Below are 17263 nucleotides of genomic sequence, written 5' to 3'. Positions count from 1 at the left end.
CGCGTCCCAGAACCTATTTCGCGAGTTCTTATTCATTTACTCTCCCTGCATCCACCCCCCACTTTCCTCCACCTCGTGTTTGTCCACGAGCGATGCGTGCCCTCCATACGTGCAACTTGAACATTAGAGCATTCGAAGCTCGCTGTGGTACCTTCAGCACCACAGACTAGGCCTTCCTGCTAGCTTGCTTGCTTTTCTGCCTTCCTACGCCCAGCTTTCGAAGCGCCCGCGGTGCCCGTGATGCATCCTGTCCGGCGGAACGCGGTCGCGGCATCTACGAGCAAGAGCGAGCGAGCGACTGGTTGGTTGTTCGCAGCCGTAGCTGCAGCGCAGGCGCCACTCCCAACGCATTCAGCGCGTCAATGGTCGGCAGGCGCCGCTGTGGTGCCGCGCGTCGAGCGCCACAGCTTCGGCGCTTGCAGGGCGCGAAGCCGTGCCTACACTTTAACGTATACGCGCGCCCGCAGACTCAGTGTGTGTACTTCGACGGCGCCAGACTGTGTTTGCTGCTTTCGTATACGCGCTCGCCTTCCGAAGGGCAGGAGTCCTTCGTATGTGTAAGATGCTCGAACTCTTCGCTCGCTCGGTGTGGTCTCTTAGCGCGCAAGGTCTTCCTTTTCTTTCGTCTCTCGTGCCTTACCTGACCCGCAAGTAAAGGCTCTTTGCGCTTTGTATCGGTCAAGGCTGCAGCCACCTCATTTTCTATTTGGTGTGTGCGTGTGTGTGCGCGCGCGCTAAGGAGCGCGCGGTACACACCGGAGCCGTGCGGCGCTGAGTTGTTTGATTTACAGCCCTTCGATCGGCGGCAGCGGCGCGCTATTGAGGCCGTACGGTAGGCACGCGTATATGCACTGAACGGCATAAGGCAGGAACAGGAAGCTTCGATTCGGGTGCGAATGCGTATCGAGAAGGCGTACTCTGTATGTTCGTGCGCCGGTATAAAACGAACTTCTTCATAGCGTTCGTGCGCATGTGCGCAAGAGTCCGATTTGTGCCTCGTATGACGGGTACGTTGAGGGGACAGAAACAAGGAAAAGAGACAGTCGCGCGAGTATCTTAATACAATCCCAGTTGCGCTAACCGAACTGTCTCGGCGAATGGGGCTGTAAGTATGCTGACGCCCACAGGATGTGTGGGCATCACCAACATCAATAGGCTAGACAGATCGCATCAGAATCAATTTCTATAGTCTTGGTCAAAAGTTCACTGGCCACAGCATGCGCAAACAGGTTGATTTTCGGACGGGTGGCGAGAGATGCTGAAGTAATTTTGACACTCGGAAGCTGTGAATGGTGAGAAAGAGTGTCCCTTTCCATCTTAAAAACCTTGGAGCTCTTAGAATCGAATACAAGTCTCGCTATACAGGACACGAAGTCAATGTGTTCGCGCCGCACGATGGGGTCTGAGAACTTTTGATAGGGTACCGTACATCAATAGATCTACGCCATCGCTGCAAGCTTAATTACATTCACAAGACACGTCGATCACAAATACTGCACAGGACCCGCCAAACGGGCATGTGTGTAAGTATTATATTCGAATTATTTGGAAACGATTAGCGAGACACTTAAATCCATGGCAATGGCAAAACTGAGGAGAGAGAATGTTTCGTAGGATGGGCGAAGGAAGCTTCGTTGATCACTTCGTGGCCCGCTTCCGAAGTCGTGTTAAGTCGTTGTGCGCAGTAATACAATCATGAGGCAAACATCCGAGTTTCCTCAGAAGATCCGAGTTACTTCTAAGTCAGGATCACGAACTGAAACTTTCCCTTTTACTGTTCAAGGTCTCTTTGTTCAAGGATAAGCGCTGGGGTTGTGTAAGCCGAAAAGAGAAAGCGCCGACGTTTTTATTTTATAGCTCCGTGCGGGGCCGATGGTGAGACGTGAGCTGGATGCTTTGAAAAAACAAACATTCTTACACGCCGCTTTATTCTATAGCGGCGTGCGCGTTCTTTATTGGTCCTTTTGTTTTGTTCAGTGTTTCAGTCGTCCAAAAGCACGCTCGTGATAGCGAAGTCGCCGTCAAGTATATTGCTTATATGATTTCCGTGGCGCCCAGCTATATACAACTATCGGGGAGGCAGACGTATATACATCCCCACTTCTGCAACAAAAAAAGCCCCCACTCTCGTAATGAAGCAGTCTCCACTTTCACAATAAAACGGTCTCTCCAACTGCCAACTGGCCGCGGCGGAGGTTACAAAGAATAATTTTAAGGTTAAAAGAAAAGAAAGAAAGCGATAGAAAGAAAGGAAAGACCGAAAGAAGGCAGTTTGCCTCAAATTGAATCAACTGCAGCCTGTGCTCACAAAGGCGTGGTCGCCGGTTGCCCTGTTTTCATTTTATTATTATTATTTTTTTCCCTGTTGGCTTTCCATGCACTGCGCTGGATTAAGCGAATGATCACGCTCAGTTCTATATGGCGGGTGCTCTGCGCAGCCAGCGCGGTTGGCAATTAAAGCAGCGGCACGGCGGTCCACGATCTTTCGGAAGTTGAACGGCGCCCGGTCCCTAATACTGAGCTTATAAACCGCGCAAGGCGCCCCCTTGCCGGCAGTCGGTCATTTATAAAGGTTTGTCAGCGACATGGAGGAGGGGAGGATAAGGGCGCGACTATAAATATGTCGGCGCGAGTTCTCGCCACGAGCTTGTAATTATGCCGACAGGACCGCCACGCTCCTGGCGGTTGTATTGATGACCCGTTCTATATACTGTATAAACACGCTCCGGCGTCGTATCTTTCTGCTCTCGTTGCCCGCTAAACGTAGCGGTGGGGGTCTCGGACAAGCCCCCTCTATGAGCCTCTTTTACTTTGCTTTTTCCCTACCTCCTCGTTAAGAGCTCTTTTATCAAACGTCGCACGCGTTCATTCGGCGAGAGAGCTGCGTGAATTCACTAACGTTTCAATGCCACGTCACACAGAAGCTCGCGTGAAGGCTGCAGCGTTCATCTAACGGTCTATATATGAACAGTGGCTATTCGCGTGGGGCTTCGTTCGTTTATTGATCCTTTTGTTGGCTTCGTTATCATCGCGTACACTGTCCCAGTTTGTGGTGCGGTTTAGTTACTTCTGGAATCTTTGTCGCGGCTATCACGTCTTTCGGTGCCATTTTTAGTAGTCAGCGCCACTACGGGAAAGAATGCCTGTTATGTGAGTGTGAACCTGACGTCGACGTTGTCGTTTTACGGTGACAAACGCGACTCAAATCTGACGCGTCAGCTTGCGTGTCGATTGTTTTGATTCCACCTGTGGAGACAATAAGAGAGAAAAAAATTCGGCTTATTGAGTAATTGTAAAAGCCCCCGGCTGGTAAACGACAGACGATGGTGTAGAAAGCGACAAGTTTTCAGACAGCGATATGCGAAAGCAAATACTTCTATAAAGCTATTCCGTTCGGCGCGACAGTAAAACTGACCATATTGTCACGTGGTTGAATACGAAGACATTATAGTGGCCTTGTAGAGAAAAACGAGTCGCGCGTGGACTTCGACGCCATTTTGTTTCTCGCTTAGTGTAATCTTCCATCACTTGTAAATATCTCTCAACGCACGTTTTCTCCTGCTAGACAATATGTATAGCCCAATTTTGATGCGCAGTTCATGGAATTTCCGTACTGCGCAGTCTGCGCTCTGATGGCTCTGCATTCGCGTGGCGCCAATTAGCTCTCTTTCACCTTCGGTTCTTTGCCTTTAACCCTTTCGCCCTCCCCTCCCCAGCGCCTCGTACACCCTTTTTTCCCGCCTCGGCAGCCAGACAAGCGAGCATGCCGCGGCACCGCGGAACCCGTCACGCGAGCATCGTCCAGGAGCGAGGCAAAAGCGGCAGCTCGCGCACACGTCGTCGGCGAGACACATTGGGACACAAACAATGCGCGGCCCGCTGTTAGTACGCGTGGTGGCGGCGGCCACAGACGTCGCGCCCCCCAACCGCCGCTGCTCCTTTTAACGAGAAACGACTTTAATAGAGCGGCATGCGGCTGCCCGTGATGGATGGCCGCTGTGGCGCGCTCCACTGTCGCATCCCCCCCCCCCCCCTCTCTTTCGTTTCTCCTTCTCTCATTGCCTAACAGCCGTGCGCCGCAGTCGGATTCCGACGCTCGTTGGGCGGTCCTTTTCAACGGCAGCAGCACGCGACAAGCGGCAGCCAGTCGTCGTCTCCTCTTCTCGCTCCTTTTCTTCTTCTTTTTTTAATCTTTCCTTTTTGCCCCGTCGCAATGCGAGAGAGTCGCCTTCCCTTTGATGCTTCATACCCTCGCTCGTGGCGCCAGCGGCCTTGCTGCTCTACATCTTCCCCCCTCTCCCACCTCCCCCTTTCCAGCCTCTCTTCGTCGTCCGGATGAGACCGCGCGGCGCTAGGTCCTTCGCTGCTAATTAGGGAGTACGCTGGCGTAGTGTGTACGTGGAAGTGCGATTAGTGGGTCGTTACGATCATTGTCATTGCGTCGAGGTCGTCATAGGAGTGAAGAGGGTGGAGGGGGGGGGGGGGGGGTAGGAGGGAGTGAGACCTACGTATACGGTCGGTGCGGCTATAGCGTACAGCTTGGAGTCATTTAGGAGTTAACTCAGTCAGGGGTGTGCCGCTATACGACCTAATCCCACGGACTTAAATGAAGAGAAAATGACTATGTGGCCTTATTATTATTGTTTTTGCACCATGTACCGAAAACGTGGGCATAGCACGCCGATGGCGTCACTGCTCAGTCGTTAACGACTGAAAAGGCTGACGTGTTCGCTGATAGCATACGATCCTTAAGTTATGGAACGACAATAAGGCAAACTGAGGGGGCCCGATTTTTGTTAGTCGCAAACACATGAAGCCTAGCAGATAATGAAGCAAGTTATAGTGTCACGCTTGGAGAGCACGAATGAATGATGAAAAAAAGAATAGGTCGAAGCTCGGCATGAATTTTTGAAAGCGCTAAGACAAGAATGGGACAAGACAAGAATTTGTACGGAAGTGCACGCACACCACTTTTGTATCTTCTTGCATGCATTCTGGATGAACCCCCCCCCCCCCCCCGCACGCACCAAGCACGCGCGCGCGCACACACACACGCGCACACACACACACACTTTGCATTTCTCGTTTTTGCCGGTAATTTATATCGCCTGTAAGCCGTTGGGATATTCTGTTTTACTAGAGTCGTTCAGACTGCAACCATCTTTGTTGGACGCCTAGGTCCGTTATGTGATCATTGCTTTGTTCGAAAGCTATCACAGTGCAGCCCGGTGCTACTAGACTCCGTCAAGTCGCGCAAACGCGTCTGTCGTACGGTCGGGAGCTTTTATGCTTGCAACAGTCATGAACGCAGCCGAAATACAAACGACTTATTTTTCTCGTTTCCAGGGGGTCTGAAAACCGCGAAACCACTCAAAGCCATGGCACGAAGCCACATATAGGATGCTTACGTTCGCCTCGTCACAGCAGGTGAGCACTAGCCCCTATACAGCCGGTGCCATTTTGTTTTCCTTCGTTATTAAAGCTGTCCACGTGACAGCGGCATGCATGCGCGCTGCGTGTTTGTCTCATCCTCTATATACCCGTGTTTTCTTTTCGGCGTCTCCGCTTCTCGAAGTGAAGGCGAGCCACTAAACCGAAGCGCAAGGCACTTTGTTTTGCAAACCGCAGCTTCCAAGAAGGGCAACGCTCTCATCTTGATGCTTTCGCGACCGACTGCGCTCCCACTTGTATAAACCACAGCGGCTGGCATTTCGCGATGCTCCGCCAGACTTCATTACACTGCAAGAAGCTAGAAAAGTGTTGTTCTCAAAGGAGCACGTGTTGTATACATATGTATACACGCTTAGCGTCCCGGCCACGTGGAAAAGGCTTTGAATAGCATACGTTTGCACGCCTGGCACGGACGCGTGCCCGTTCGCACAATGCGCACCAGCTGCTTTGTACAGCACTGGGCGCACGCCCGCACTTAATGTCTCGGAGACGCCGCGTAGTCGCATCCCCTTGTGGAAACCGTAGCGCACTATAGAGCTCACCGGCGAGTTACTCTTGGGGAGTGCTTAAGAGTATAGAAGAATGGATGATGCAGGCAGCGAATACGCGTCCACAGCAGGTGTGTCTTCGCTTCCTTCATTCGTGAGAGCTGACGCGAACCGTCGGATATAAGCTGCGAGACGGAAGCGAAGTTTCCGTGTCCACTGTTCTCAGACACGATGTACAGAGTCTGCCTGCACTATAAAATAATTTAAACCCTTAAAAGTGAATAAGGGTGCAAATAGGTCTATAACTCGCTGAACTGAGTCACCTCTTCGCAGCAGACACCACATTCAATTATAGCGTCCCATTCGGAAGTCGAAAATAAAGCAAAAGCTGCTCACCTTGGCGTTTACTAACGCCATGAAGTCGTATGGTATAGTAGTTCTAAGACGGCACTGACCTGACCGCATTTGATCAGTTATCATAACGAGCTCTCGATAATAATTTGCAGCTTAAACGTCGATGAGGTTATCAAAGTGTGACAGCAAAGGTTTAGCATTCGTTATGCTAAAATTTTGTGCTTAAGATGTTATGCCTAAGATGTCGTTATGGAAATTATGGTCGTTCCTTTGCGTCACTTGTTTAAACTCGGCTTAGCGCCAACAAAACCGAAGTAGAAGCGAGAAGAAGTCAAACCTGCCGCTTGTGCGCAGCTGCGGGCGCAGATTACGCAACTGCCTGCACAACACCCGTGGTATGCGGAGGAGCCTTCGCTTAGACGACGTGAGTGGCTGTGTGTGTGAGCGTACCATGTCCAGCTATAGCTCCCTTTCTGCAACCGTGCACGCTGAAACTCGTAGCTGTCTGCGCTGTTACTTTAGCTGTATTTCCCGGTACAAGTGCATGCGAGCCACCATACATGGTACGGCAGTGGTTCGAGGCACCTACACCCACGTTTGCAGCTGCGGCCGCGGCTCGAAGTAGCGAATGTTGCAAGCCTCCCCCGGTTGCAACAAAGCGTAACGAGCCGCAGTATCTGGGCTGAAAAAGAGGAAAAATGTGACTTCGTTGGCAAGCCGCAAGTGTGCAGAACACTGGAAGGAAGCTTGCGGCTGAAGAGGCTGTTTCCGAGCGCCCCTCAACGCATCTGCAAGCCGCAGATGAGCGCGGTATTCAGGAAAATCGCTGAGCCAATGGTGTTGCAACGACGCAGAAAATGTGGCGACCCGTAGTGTTGCTGAGATGACGAAGCCTGCTTATATAATGCAGAAATGGGCTATAGAAGCGCTCGCTAAAGCTTCATCTTATAATGGCTCTTACTTCTGTGTGTTCCGAGGTAAGAGGAAAAAGACAGGGAGAGGCAGAGAGGTTAACCAGTCTACCACTCTGTGTTGGGGCAATGTGGCTGTGGAGGAGAGACGAAGGAGGGGGGGGGGGGGAGGAGAGGAAGTGAAGAAACTCGTGCACATGACGCGAAGCAACGCGCGACAACTATTGAAGTGTACATTTTAATCCGCACGTCCTCAAAAAGCGGAACAGTGCGTTTAGGGCTCCTTACGCTAAAGGCTGTCTGGGCTAGAATCTCGGACTCTCCTTTTACAAGGGAGCGATTGCTCACTATATCTAGCGCGGTTGAGAATCCTTTAATACCCATTGGGCACTTTAGATCGCGATCCAGCCCTATACACTGTAAACCGATTTACACCCTTAAGAGCGTTGTCTGTCTATAACTCACACCCTCGCGTCTTTACGGGTGTAAGGGCGTGATTTATAGAGCTACTTGCACCAGTAATGACCCTAAAAGGTGCAAATCGGTTTACAGTGTAGGGATCGAAATTTTCGATCTCGTTTGGATACATTGCGCAAGCTGCAAAAGGAAGCCAATTGCAATCGAGAATTTCGATTTCGGGCTCGATCGCGATCGGGAGCGCCCCATTTGACTCGGGTCTAAGGCTAACGCTTTGTTTCTTTTTTTTTTTTTTTTTTGATTTCCCGCGAAGATCAGCGAGCGTTTAGGTTCATTACACGAGCTTTGTGCGGACGTAACGCTAGACCACCCTTCGTTATCAAAGCGGCCGTCAGTTTGGTTGCTCCTACATGTAGCGCAGCCCCCCCTCCCTACAGCACGTGCGCACAAAAAGGGCCGAGAGCCGTTACGTGGGCGCGCGCCACGATGAAACAGGGGCGCGTATATCGCCCGGTCTCGTAGTTACTTTTCTCGGCTTCGCAAGCCACTCATCTCCCAGCAGGCGCGGCTGTGTGCGTACACTGAGCGTGTAAGAGCGGCAGGCAGACAAATGCAGGCGATCGAGCCGCCTCGTTTTTCCGTTCAGCAGCAAGCAGCGGCAGCAGCGCGCGCGCGGGCCAAATTAATTAGGCCCGAAAGGCCAAGCCCCCCTTTCGGGGCGCTTCACCGCACGCCGCCTACTACCGACAGGGTGCGGTTTCGAGCAGCTCAGGTGCACAAATACACGCACACACACAAGCGCCGCAGGTATATATATACACGCAGAGCTGTAGTACGCAACCGACCACCACCTCTTGCGGCCATCCGCGCCGTATACGCGTCAGCCCCGGAAACGCATCCACCCGTGTTTCCTCGCGTACAGCTGGCGCGCCCAGTGCTGTGCTCTGCGCTCGATCCCACTGCTGTATATACAGACTACGTGAGCGGAAATCTCTCCGATGGGAGAAAAGTGACCGCATCGTCTTTTACAGCTGTCTATATACCACATGCTTAAACCGTTGTCATTGGCGGATGGTCAGCGGGTGTTCTAACGTTATTTTCTAACGTTATTAGTAGTAGGACGTGACCATTGTGTTGTGGTGACTGTGTAAACAGCTGTTCATTATTCAAAATTTATCCGGAAAGTATTTGACATTCTATTCGATTTGCTTTCGGCACTATTCGATTCGTGTTCGATTCGACCTCGATAATTACTATTCGCACACCCGTATACATTTATGGCGTTCTGCTGCTGTACGCAAGGTCGCAGGCTCGGCTGCTCGTGTACCGTGCTCGTGTGCGCACACTAAGGGACCCCAGGTGGTGAAAACGGTCAAAAGTAATCCAGATAACAAATATGAAGCTCGTATTGAGCTTCCTGCGTGAAAATTTAGAATCGACAGTGCATGACAAGGTAGGGGAAGCCATGATTTCACGGCTCCATGTACTCCCACGCCCTAAGCTAAGCCGGGTATAGGCATCGTGTCGTGACTAAAGTATATTGCTGTACAGATGCCGAAAATGAAAACGCGATCGCTGCGGTGGGCTCTAACACGTAGGCGCAACTGAAGTTGGTCTGAAACGCGGTAAGACATCAGTACGCAGACGGTCAACAGTTATATCACATGCGATCGTTCTAGCAGCTGGTGATGCAACTTGACCGACTGATATATTTATTGCAATGAAATTAAAAATGCCGACAACATAAATGCCACCAGCATTTTCACAACAATTAGATTGTTGATTAAATGAAAGAACAGCAAGAGGTAAAATGAATCCTTTCAGGAATGAAGCAATTGTCTATAACATGACCGGTGTATATAGTCATGAGCCTCCACTGACTCTACCTAAGGTCCATAAATTGCGTATATACCGCGGCCGGTTATCCAAGGTTTTTTTTTTTTTTTTTAAATCGCATTTTCACGTTCAGTCACCCTTGCATAATAGGGCCGCTCCGTACGCCAACGCGCAAGGGAGAAATACAGGCTGTGGATTACTGTTCACTTTCACACCAGATTCTCTCCCTTCTCACCTGCGCTCATTCCTTCCAGCCCAAAAATCACATGCACTCTCTGGAGAGTCCTGTGCGTGCGGAGATGCTACTTGTTTGCTTCTAGTTCCCCATTTGTGCTTCTAATTAACAACGCTTCATAACGTACTATGTAATGACAGAAACTTGCTAACCTTAGGGCTGCTGGGATATGAACATCGTTTTATATTAATTGTGATAACGGCTGTTCATTATTCGAAAACTATTCGAAAAGTATTCGATATTCGATTCGATTCGGTTTGCTTCTGGTCCTATTTGATTCGTATTCGATTCGGTCTCAAAAATCACTATTCGCACACTCCTGATATATGCAAAAGGACAAGCTGCTCGAAAAGAAATTGCTGCGTTTTTGCATACGTCGGACACAGAAATGTGGATTTTAATTCACTGTCCGCCACATTTCTTCCCTTCGGTCTTCACTATATATCTTTAGGATCAAACGACCTTTACCCATACTCATCTGCTCGCGATCGAAGCATCCACGCGCTCAAACAAGGTGGATCCTATACAACTATATAGCAACAACGGCAGGTGTTCGTGGGCGCCGTCCGCTTAAACATGGATTCAACCACATCGCAAGTGCGCAATATATCTTTCCTGATGGCCAAGTATTGAACACTTTTGCCCGGTGGCTCCGTGCAGCGAATACGTAACGAGCATGTTTGCTATAGACACATATATCTGCGCCGTACATCTGTATAACTCCGCGGCGATGTGAGAACGACGCTATGTGCACGGCCACTCACGTGATGTGGACGCTGCTGTCGCTTGTTTGAAGGAGCCGTAAATGCATTAAGAAGAAACAGTGATTCTTCAATTGCAAATTTCACAAGCGCGGTTCATTTTTAATGACCATTGCTTGAACAATGCACAATATTTCACAATAGAAAAAAAAGCAAAAAAAAAAAAAATGTCACAGTTTCGCCCTAAGGGCGAAGCGATGAATGCGATAGCAACACAATAATGTCATACGAAGTAAGGTGAGCGGCTTTGGTAGCAATATGAATTGTAGTAAACATGAGCTGATTAAGTAAGCAGGTGTGCTGCGGCGTAAGTAGACCGACATGAAGAGAGACTCGATGACCACGAGAAGGCGCGTGTGAAACGGTGGTGTTGCTGAGAAGCGCTTCCCGTGGGCAGCGCGTGCGAAGGGACACACCTGTAGCGCTGCACTGCCGACCCGGGCAGCATTGCATGTGTAGCGTGCGTTGGAAAATGTGGCCCGACTATTACTAACTGATTGAAGAAGCGTGGTGTGAGCGCGCACAAACAAACAAACATGAATTGACCCTTTTCGCGACGCTCCCGTGGGCGCTGCCATTTTTGATCACGTGGTGACGCGTCCATTGCTTCCCTCAGCCGCCTCCGTTGCCTCCGCGTTTACAGTGCAAGCGCGTGACGCTGGCGCGGCGCAGCAAACCTGTGTTTCGACGCGTATCGTAGACGGTGACTGCGTGCACGACACGAAGCTTTGGCCACAGCTTTTAAGGACATGTAAGTGCTTTCAGAGCTCATTACGCCTTGTCCAAACGGCGTGAGCAACGTATACGGTGCTTGTACTAAAAGCGGGGCTAGAAATGTATTCCAAGCTGTCCAAACTTTCCGCTTATGAATTAAATCGGATTAGTGTGCTCTGCGTTCTTTATTTGGCAAACATTTTGAACCAGCGGCTTGTCATATTTCTGACTCAGTAAAGTTCCTCGGTGCGGCCACTATCTGATTGTTTATTTTTAGCGTAATCACTCGCGCGTATGCTCTGCTGCGATAAATTTGTTCTTGCTGCGCACAAAGCTTGGAATTTAAATGTTCTGTACTTTGTGGTAGCCCGTAGTAAAGACGGATTATCGCTAGTCCCTCGCTTACTCTGTGGACCGTCACGAAACATTCAGCTTCCAGCATTCGTGTCTTGTCGGTGTAGTCGCCGCCCCTCATGCTCCGGCACATTGATTCAAGTGTGCGCCTATTCACTCACACGTTGGCCATAGGGTGGGCTTAAGTTTTCGTGCGAGTAAGGGTGGATGTGTGTAGAATGTAGATAACGTGCGGGAAACTTACAATGGCAGTAAGTGGCACTACTTCGTTTTGTAACGAGCGGTACTCACTCCCAAGTGCCGACGTTCCGTAATTAAGTCCTTTCTTTGGAGGTTAGCTATACAGCGCAGGTGGATAAGTTATATTTCTTTATCCTTGAGGAAAGCCGTGCATCGCGAAGGGCGCCAACACAGGCAGTCCTTATGCAGCAGCTGAGACACAGGTTGATTCCATTCATTAATAGACAGTTTTAGCAGAGCGCCGCTCACGCTCCGCTCAGATTTCGCGTTCTGCAACTGCAGGGAACTGCGCAGATTTCTCATTTGATAAGCGCGTCTTGCCGTGACGCGAGCGATGTGCTATCAACTCGGCTGCAAAATAACGAACAGGCCAAGTAGACACGCTGTCACGCTCCGCTCAATCGGCTTTGTAGCGGAGCGAGGGATGCGGTCTTCGTTCTGCTGACGGTATGAGCCTTGTGCGCAAGCGCATTAGCGTTCCCACTAAGCGGTTGTGCGGCATTTGCTAGCATATGCCGGTCTGAGCGGAGCGGACAGCAAGCGCTCAGCTAAATCTCTAATATGTGAATCACTATTTTTGCAGCGAACTACCACACACGTCTTCCCTTTATCGTTACACATATTGCAGTATGAATTGGGCACAGTGCATTAGCGCACACCCAGTTGCATTTTCGACAGCTGATCGCATAGTAGGAGGATAGACGCAGTAATGGTTTCGTATTCGTGCGCATTCGCTGAGGCAACGTATGGCGCGCCGCCGAAAGCGCCATCTCGTTCCTCTAGAGCAAACTGCTCCGCGAAAAGGGTCAATAGATCACACTGAACGACTGCAGACAACGACCGTCAAAACGCTGGCAGCGAGCGGATATATACGCCGCAGCAGGGGGCGAAGGTACGCGCGGTCTATCGCTTCAACGGAAACTGAGCGGCGAATGCGCATAAAGGTCAGAGCCGTGTGGAGATAAGAGACGGTGCGGTCGAACGAACGACGAGCGCGGTTGTTGGCAGCGTAGAAGTGCGCCCCCCCCCCCCCCCCCGCTCCTTCCGGCGCTGGCTTCCCGCTTCCTTGCTTGCGCGTGGGAGAGATAAGAGACTGTGCGGACGAGCGACGAGCGCGGTTGTTGGCGGACAAGTGCCCCCCCCCCCTGCTCCCTCCGGCGCTGGCTTTCCGCTTTCTTGCTTGCGCGTGGGAGATTGAGTGCGTTCGCTCTCCGTGATAGCGCGCGTCCCCGCACGCTGCCTCTGGGGCATACGGCGCGCGGCGAAGATTTTATCTATACGGAACCTCACGGCGACGCCGACGGCGACGGCGACGCCGACGGCAGAAATCCGGTTGAAGTGTCCATATAATTGCTATCGCAATAAAAAGCAATCATGCAGTATACGATCATGTTATTGTGCTCCCAAAAGGGTTTATTACTGCCGTGGCTTCAGCGAATGCGAATGCGGAAAGATTGTGATCACGGCGTCGCGTGCATTTTCGCTTGCAGGGCGCGGCATAACTTGTTAGTCCTCCCTGGTACTGAATAATGGTTCTTTCTAACAACAGCTCGAGGACTCATCTGCTTGTACGCGCTATATAGGAATGCGGCAGTACGACTTGCTAGGTTATGCTTGCTCAACAGTTTTAAAGAGCGACCTTTCTAACGCCTCGACCGAAAGTTACATACCAGCAAGTTATACGCGGATGCAACACGCACATCTTCCATCATGGTTAGATCGTGTTGACACATTAGAAATACTGCAAGATCGACGTTAGTAAAATCATTGCCACACGTTTCCAGTAACATTCAATCGATTCGCATTATGCCAGGAACATTCTTCACACGGAAGGAAGCTTGGTCGGTCAAGGAGCTCCACTTATGAACTGTACGTGGCACGCGCTCGCGTGTGGACGCCTCGTGTTGTTATACTATAGTCGGTTGAAAATTTAGAAAGGCTCGGTTTTCAGCATTCCCATCAATGTTGCTAGGAAGCAAAGTACAGCGAAACACCATCAGAATTGGAGGACGCTTAAGTTTCGCATTTAAGAGTGGAACGCGATAGCATTCAAAGATCCGTGGCTGCTTATCAGGCTTTGTTCTCGTATATTCAAATTACAATCCGACGATATCAGGTCTATATTAAGCTATCAGGTCTGTAAGTTGTGGTTAAGTCGTACTTTACGATTTTTCTGACGGATTTTACTTTGAGAAATTCAATTTTTTGTTCACTAACGCCTTGCGCCACGCGAAGGGCCCACCCGGTCGGGGTGGTTCGGGATGATGTGGTTCGGCATGATTATTTCCGCCAGACGCCGATGCTTATACGCCGACGCCGACGCCGGATTTTCTGCGACACGGAGCCCTTAACGCTGTCGCGTTAAAAACATCTCTTGCCTCCCACAGACCAGTTGGAGACATCACTATCCCCTTCCACTTTTCACTGAATTTTCTTTGCGCGCTGCGGGTGGCTGGGCATCTTGCCAGCTCTCACCTGCTGCTGAACCATCTCACTGGTATAGTTATCCGTTTTGACGTCTGCCCCGGTGGCACATAAGGCCGGATCACGAAACGCATAAGCTTCACGTAGTCCCATGCAGGCTACTATTTAAGGGTATACGTTGGTACAAGCGCTATACCTTGTAACGTGCATATATATATATATACATCCAATATCAGGTCACACGCGTCCTGTGCTTTGGGGTACCTAGGTTGGCCAGTACTTATTGTGCTACCGGAGCTCTTGCAATAGGTCACGGTGACAAGAACTTTAATTGGTCCTTGAAATAGGTATCCTTACTATTTCTGCAGTCGGCGTTATCCCTGCCTTGCTGAAATATCTGCCGGATGAACCGGTTGTTGTCACTTCCTTTTCCAATAGTTCACTTGGTTCATTTTTCGTCTACTTTCGCTCTGTGAATTCTCGAGCGATGGGTCGTCGAGCCATAGCCTGCTCTCAAGCCTTGCCGTAACTTCTTCGTCACTCAAACTCCTTTGTCCTCTTACGCGAATGAACCGCTCGCTTTCGAAGAAGCAAGCTTTAGCTCCCCCGACACACCGCTGACACCGATGATCTCGTGGTTTAGCCTGTATATGTACGGCGACGGGTTCGGTCGGAATCAAGAGGTCGAGACTTTGACCGCCCACTACGGGGTGTCTGATACTCAGATGGTGGTTTTGGCACGTTAAGCCCCATAATTTAATTATTTTTTTAGCTCGACCATGCAGTGGCGAAGAATTTCATGTTCTCTTGTCGAGGTGACCAGTGCGACGAACGGTATTTGTCCGGACTCTGCGAGAAGTTGGCTGTAACCTTCCTAACGCTGCCAATTGTGCGTTTGATGGCTTACAAAAAGGAAAAAAAAAAAGAAACTGCATACAAAGCGCGGCGTAATTGAACTTGACGCCATGCGAGTTGCAGCGCATAGTGCAGCACCTGTACAGAGAGAGCGTTTATTTGCATGCGTACATATATATGTATACGGCGCGCGCGGCGGGATAATATTTTACCGCGCGCACATACGTCGTTAACGTCGTTTCCCGCTGGCCATGTTCATTACGTGGGCAAGAAAAATGAATGGCGTCCGGGCAATATCGCAGGGACAGCGGACGCGCGAGGCGGACGGGCGGGGCGCATGCGCAGGTTGTTTCGGGAATTGACCAAATTAAAGAGACGAGACGGGGGGTAACGCGCCGGACACGCGAGACGAGACGCGCGCACTGCACTAACTCTCGTGTCTTGCTACTGCAGCTTCTTTCTTCTTCTTCTTTTTATTGCGCAACTTGTCTTCCGTATAACAAACTGCCGCTTCTCTGCCAGCCTGCTGCTCTGGCAGAAAAGACAAGTTGACTGCGCGCGGGCGACACGATGAGTTTCTCAAGAGAACCCCATGCGCAGCAGCGAATTCTTTTCTTTGTCTTGTGCACGATGTTCTTCGCTTGCCGGTCGTTTAAGTCTAGTTTCGGCTACTTTAGGAAACAGCTTCTGCGGTTTACGAGCTCGCGCTATAGGGTGGGGCTAACGTTTATTTGGCGTCCCTTGAGAAAATGCGTGGGCATGCGTCTCTTCGCCATTCGCGGGGTCATTTCTATCCCTCCCCTTGCTTCGTCATTCGTACAATTTGGTATACGTCGGCGCAGTGGTTGTGACGGGCATGGTGTTCGCTGTAAGTGAACCCAAACTGATGGCACCTTTGGTTTAGTTAATTAGACTACCTATCTAAGAAACAGCGTGTAAATATATGGTAAAGCAGCGTTGCATGAGCTATAATATAAGGCGCTATAGATGTGAAACACACATTACGAGCGCGCATGGGCGAGCACGCCTCATATGGCACACTGCCGAACAGCGATGAACGCATGAGGGACACATTTAGAGGTTCCCGGTAATGCGATATGCCGAGCGTTACGGAGATCGTCACGTACGTATACTTCTCGGTTACCCATCAATACAAATGCGTTCCTGCGGCGATCATGCAGTTCTAACACATGTCTAGGGGTTCCGAATGACACCATATCCTGTACTACGTGTCATCGCAATCTCGCACCACAACTATGTAACCCTGTCTTGCAACGTTATACGACGAAAGTGTCGCAGCAGTGGCATCGTGAAATCTAAAGGATTGTGTCAGTTAATGAGTGTGCGTGTCCGCATGCGCTATTGAGAGAGAGAGAGACTGTGTGTGTGTGTGTTTCCCAGCACGCGCAGAGTCCACGACCTTTGCGCGCATCCGCCTGCATTTCCTTTTTTAAGTTTTTGAATCGGCGCATCAGGCCATATAGCATTGGTGACGATGACGAACAATATCTGAGACGCACTAGTGCACCCACACTGACAGCTTCCTCTGCCTATAGCTCTATTACGAAGCGGTGCTGTTCCTTCCGGCGTAGGTTGAGAACAATCTGTTCGCACTTTACGGCGCTGATCACAGCCTGCACGATGGGTCGCACTCTGTTCTTTTGATGGATTAGCCGGCAGCAGTTGCGATAATAAGGGGTTATTGAGGAGCTCACTGACACTGTACGAGCGCGTCAACATGCAAATTCTACAGTGTAAACGGCTGAGCGGATGTGAATGAGGTCGGCGATCTGAGACAGCACAGACGGCCTGTGTCAGCGCCAATAGGAGTCGTCAGAAAACTTGATGCTGATACAAGCGTAGTGGTGGCTGAGTTGCAGCGCCTTTCCGCTGCTGGAGAACGAGGTCGCTGGTGCGATTCCTGACATGCAGCGGTGCAGGTTTACATCCCGAATAAACACAGTTACACTTCTGCTCTCAACTCGGCTGGTCCTGCGTCCGACTCGCTCCAGCAACAACACAACATAACAGTTTATATGCAGACAGAATTGAAAAATAAGTAATAACGTTCGTGTGCTTCGACATTACAGGTGCGCGTATAAGTAGGGGTACTTATACTGATCAAAATTAAACCGGTAAAATTAAACCGGTAAAGTTAAACCCCTATGCCACCCCATAGCCTCGGTCGTAAAACCTCGGCCTACGCTTGCTCGGGGACTTTAT

General features: G+C 50.4%; 1 protein-coding gene and 1 long non-coding RNA gene across 3 annotated transcripts in view; one reads left to right on the top strand and one right to left on the bottom strand.

Annotated features, from left to right (window-relative positions):
* Window positions 1-17263, bottom strand: part of LOC119461109 (protein sister of odd and bowel) — a 425754-nt gene that overhangs the window by 44904 nt on the left and 363587 nt on the right. The gene's annotated exons all lie outside the window — the stretch shown is intronic.
* LOC125939766 (uncharacterized) overlaps window positions 1-17263 on the top strand; it is a 292339-nt gene that overhangs the window by 19739 nt on the left and 255337 nt on the right. Inside the window, exon 2 of the long non-coding RNA XR_007463141.1 lies at window positions 5347-5427. This is a non-coding gene — a long non-coding RNA (uncharacterized LOC125939766). The remainder of the gene's footprint in view (window positions 1-5346; window positions 5428-17263) is intronic.

The sequence above is a fragment of the Dermacentor silvarum genome, chromosome 8 (genome assembly GCF_013339745.2).
Source record: "Dermacentor silvarum isolate Dsil-2018 chromosome 8, BIME_Dsil_1.4, whole genome shotgun sequence".
In the NCBI taxonomy this organism is placed as follows: Eukaryota; Metazoa; Arthropoda; class Arachnida; order Ixodida; family Ixodidae; genus Dermacentor; species Dermacentor silvarum.
This window is presented reverse-complemented; position numbering and strand designations above follow the sequence as displayed.